Source organism: Limulus polyphemus, unplaced genomic scaffold (genome assembly GCF_000517525.1).
Source record: "Limulus polyphemus unplaced genomic scaffold, Limulus_polyphemus-2.1.2 Scaffold4606, whole genome shotgun sequence".
In the NCBI taxonomy this organism is placed as follows: domain Eukaryota; kingdom Metazoa; phylum Arthropoda; class Merostomata; order Xiphosura; family Limulidae; genus Limulus; species Limulus polyphemus.
Window position 1 is genome coordinate 22,302 of NW_013670216.1, and position 5,046 is coordinate 27,347.

At 34.4% G+C, this 5,046-nt stretch overlaps 2 protein-coding genes across 2 annotated transcripts in view; one reads left to right on the forward strand and one right to left on the reverse strand.

Annotated features, from left to right (window-relative positions):
• The window catches only part of LOC106471415 (mucin-1-like), a 12,441-nt gene that overhangs the window by 3,810 nt on the left and 3,585 nt on the right, over nt 1-5,046 (reverse strand). The window lies entirely within an intron of this gene.
• The window catches only part of LOC111088860 (vesicular glutamate transporter 2-like), a gene marked incomplete at its 3' end in the record, with an annotated part of 62,814 nt that continues 58,683 nt past the window's right edge, over nt 916-5,046 (forward strand). The window contains exon 1 of the mRNA XM_022400010.1: nt 916-1,195. The remainder of the gene's footprint in view (nt 1,196-5,046) is intronic.

Below are 5,046 nucleotides of genomic sequence, written 5' to 3' on the forward strand. Positions count from 1 at the left end.
CACATTTTGCCACACAGGTTTCGTTTTCTGCGTCATCAGTAATTGTTTTGTTAAACATTTTTTTTCTTTCTTTGTGTTTTATACTAATATGTTCCTCTGATGTATACAATGTGTTATTGCTCCAAACCAAGCCCTCTAGGTTTGGACGACCTAACACGGTCATTAGAACTACAGCAGTGAATTCTCTCTTCCTACAAATGTTTATACACGTTAACATTCGAAAGTAGAGGTAAGTAATGTTGAAGTGAATAAAAATAGGCCTAAAGAGAATAAGCTTTAAAAATCTTAACGTTGTCTCATTAATATTTCGTATTGTTTTCTTAATTTTATAAGCTAAATCCAATAAAAAAAAACTATCTTAAAGTGAACGTCAAGACAACGCTTCACATGGAACAAAAGATGTAAAGTCGTGCCAAGCTTACGTCAAGATATGTCTCGTGCATGGTGTGTTGTAGACACCAGTTTCGCCTGGCCGAAACTCTCCTGGTAAGCTCTAAATAATACACAAAAAAATGTTGAGGATTTTTTTTTCTCAAAAATTGTTGAATTCGATTTACTAACTAATAGGATTTTCACACACACACACACACGAAAAGCTGTTATTGATCATATAATGATAATTTTATGAACGCGATTCTTCATTCTATGAAAAGTACCCAAAATTCCCTGCGGAATTTTATTCCTAATGGGCTCAGCAATAGAGGCAGACTCATTTAACGCTCAACAATTCCCACGTGACAAACCAGCCTTCTAGGGCGTATCTCATAAATATATGTTGTAGACTTGTTCGATCAATACTTGAGAACCCCATGTTAATGTAGGGTACAGTATATTAATATGTCTCCATACTAACCCATTGGCGGGGCCTTTATTTTACGGGTATTCACTGCTTCCCGGGCAACAGTGCAACCACCATTAAAACTGACTGCTTTAGCGACTCTGCGTGAATTGACACGGAAAGCAGACGAGACGATAACTGTTATGCCTGTACGTAGATCTCAACAAACCGCCAGTTCAACGAACAGGATTTAAAAGTTACTGACACGTTAGACTGTAATCAGGAGTGAAGAATTAGGATTTGATAAAAACATGTAATTAATGGTGTAGAAAGGTTATAATTATCAGACGTTAAACTGTGTTATATTTGTGGGTTTACCATAAGAAGCAGTCTTAGTTTGGGTAAGATATGTTAAAGGTAAATTCGTGAACAGTTGTCAAATGTTTTTCTAGATACGTTTAGGCTTAATCAGATACATACTTCACTTCACTTCATTCCAAACTATCGACTCGGTTAAAAGGTTAACGTGACAACACAATCTATATGCATCTCACAATTGCTGTCATAGCAACGTTTCCAGATAGTAAACATCTGACAATGGTTATCTTGGCACAAATAAAACAAAACTTTACAAACTTCAACAGTCTGTGTTAGGCCTTAAGAAGGCCTGTAGCTTAAAACGTCACACAAATAAAACACTTTTTTACCTATAATTATCATCTTTTTATTTGGGCTTCTTATTAATTACATAGCGGTTCTATCTAACTTTATAATTGTGAACAGGTATCTTGGCAGCAACGTCAATTTATGAATATATATATTGTTAACATAAATCACCTTAGCAACACTTCCGAACTCTGATTGGATTAAAAAGTTGTCACGGAAACAGCTTTAGATTATTTCAACTACTGAATTATAAATCCGTAGTTTCATTTGATAACTGTTCTTATTAAGTTAACTGGTTAATAGGAGTTAGAAATTAGGTTATCGTTTCTTGTCAAATGGTTGAATTTGAAATTGTTAAGCTAAAGCTTGTCAAGGAAAGATATAAATGGTATAACTGTTCTCTTAAATATTTACAAACAACACCTGAATGGCCAAAGACTATTTTTTATGTTTTATAGCATTAATATAGCATTTTATGTATCATTTTGAGAGTTAACCAAACAAGTCTTGTTCCACGTACTTTGACAGATGTAACTTTAGTTACAAAGTAACATGCCACAGACAAACAACGAAATATGTAAATGTATCTTGATCGCATGTTCCAGGAATTTTCCTAATCTATTATAATAATACTCAATTTTATCTGCCCTGAAAATGTTCGTGCATTTTATTTAAACAGATGCAAACAAATGCCAGATGTAAGTATACTTTAGTAGGCATCTTGTACAACATATTAAAACCTGATCAAAAATTTTTAAAAGGTCTAACGTTAGTTCGTAGAATATTATTATAAGTTTATTTATTTATAGTATTAAGTACAGTATATTTGAGCCCTAACTAAATTAAAGCAAAAGATGTACATAAGTTACAGTGGTAGTTCATCTCTTTATCGAATATAGGCCGTACTTAATAAAGGCTTAACTAATGTTAGGCCTAAGACAAGTGAACTGACAGATTCTGGTGTCTGAGATTAGAATTGTTTTGAATTAATTGTTCTAGAAATTCTGTATTTAAAGAAGTAAATATAAAGATAAGATACTAATTTGACTCCAAATGTATTGTGGGTATCTGATAGTACACAAATATTACTTCCAATCTTTGTGTTAGTAAAAGATGAGAAAGTTATCTTATTAATTCTGTATACGAGGGTATTTTCCAATGTCTATTGTTTCAAACGATAATATATGACGCATTCATACGTGCACGACTAATTTTATATCTGAAACAATAGATTTTGAGCAACTCTATACATGGATTGAAAATATTTTTTAACCAACGGAATTATTTTATACAAGAATCAAAGATTGAGTTAAGCAGTTCTAGGATAAAAACACATCACTCCGATGTTGCCCGTAAATGGACTTAATGGAACATGGCTCGTTATTCTGACTCAGTCGATGATGTTACAGACAGGTTTCCGAGCCCGGGAACTGCCAAGAACAAAGAGACGTGGTTCCGTTATCAAATAGAAGTGCTCGCTTTTGTACGCTTGGCTATCATGTATCTGTTTCAACCAGAACTCGCATGAGTACAGAATAGGGGGGTCACTCTAGTTTTGGGAACTTCCTTCCTCTTTTGTCGATAACAACAATGAGATTCAATTAGGATTAATTTACCGTCTGTGAAAGAAACGTTGTTACAAAATCTCTATCCTTCCTTAGTCCCGAGAAAGGGGCTTTATGTTCGTATCAATCTCGTGTATGGATGTGTTCTACATCGCGCACGGTCGCTGCACAAACGCAGGGTAAACTGATCTAATTTACTCTTATTTCATCTAGCTATAACTGTAATGGCAAGGATTTATAGAGGTACTGAGTACATTGCAATGCTTTACACAAAGGTAAGTGAAACCGCAAGCGTATAGCCTTCGAAGTTCTATCCAGACGAAACCAAATAAGACCTAACTACGAAACCAAATAAGGCCTCACTATCTTTTTTTTTGTTTCTTTATTGTTATTAAAGTTATTATTATTTATTTACATTGTACAAAAATATGAACCTAATGAAATCGAAAGGAAAAAATCATTGTTGTCAGTGTGGGATAATGTAAGATAATAAAATCGAATATTTCAGTCAGTACATTAAGAAATAACAAAAACAAGTTATCCATCTCGTGGGAATTCTATGAACTTCAGCCGTACTTAACTGGAAAACATGGCAGTATTTCTATTCGCTTTTCTTTCAACTGTTCTGATTAAGACGAACAGAAACAAACCGGAACACCAAGGTGTAGTATACTGGACTAATATTGTCAGGATTCCAGTTATCTATTGCTGCGAATAAAGTTTCTTAATTAACTTTTTGCCGTGAATAATGTGTAACACGTGGAAATATTGTTGTTCTTGTGTAACTCTTGGATAGGCTATTGTTCTTTTGAAACACTTAGGAAGTCGACTGTTCCAACAAAACAACGGAAACATCGTTTTTCTTGCAGGGCATTGGAAATATTGTTGTTCTTGTGTAACTCTTGGATAGGCTATTGTTCTTTTGAAACACTTAGGAAGTCGACTGTTCCAACAAAACAACGGAAACATCGTTTTTCTTGCAGGGCATTGGAAATATTGTTGTGTTTTTGTAACGCTTAGAAACTTGATTGTTCTTACGGAATACTTTGAAAGATTATTTTCTTTGTGTAACGCAGTATACCGTGTAAAGACTAAGAGGCAGCATTGGTTGCCCTGGATTCCTTATACTTTCTCTCCCATATAAATATGACCACAATTATTTGTTGTTTTCTTAGTGCAAATCTACACAATGAGCTCTCTTCACCCTTCAAATTCGATGACGAGGAACCCACTTTGAGACTAATAATGGTTGGAGACGGCTGTTCACTCTGTTCCCCGCAGGGATTCGAACCTCGGATTTTAGCGTTGCTAAGTCCATAAACTTGCTGCTTACCCACCGGAAAACGAATAATTTACTCAATCAAAGTTATTATCAACATTGATTCTTCTGCAATAATATCTTCGCTATTATTATTTTTTCCTCTTTACTTATTTCATATTAGAAGCTACGTGACGGATAACATGAATTCAGTGCATGTGAGGTCCAGTTCAATCTACACTTTGACCAACGTGTGTTATTGGGTTATACTAGTCCCTTGAACTTAGACTTGAAGATTAAACAATTTTCGGAGTACTAAGTATATTTATTCCAAAATTAGTATATTGATTAAAATCTAAAACAAGTGGATAAGCTCTGAATTCAGAACAACAACCCAGCATATCTAACTTTATGACGCGAGCTATGGAATTACAATTTTTCTTATGTAACAGTTAGAAATATTGTTGTTCTTGTGTAACACTTGGAAACATTGTTGTTCTTGTGCAACACTTAGAAAGATTGTTGTTCTTGTGCAACACTTAGAAAGATTGTTGTTCTTGTGCAACACTTAGAAAAATTGTTGTTCTTGTGTAACACTTGGAAACATTGTTGTTCTTGTGCAACCCTTAGAAAATTGTTGTTGTTGTGTAACACTTAGAAAGTTGGCTGTTCTTGTGCAACACTTAGAAACATTGTTGTTCTTGTGCAACACTCAGAAAGTTGGCTGTTCTTGTGCAACACTCAGAAAGTTGGCTGTTCATGTGCAACACTCAGAAAGT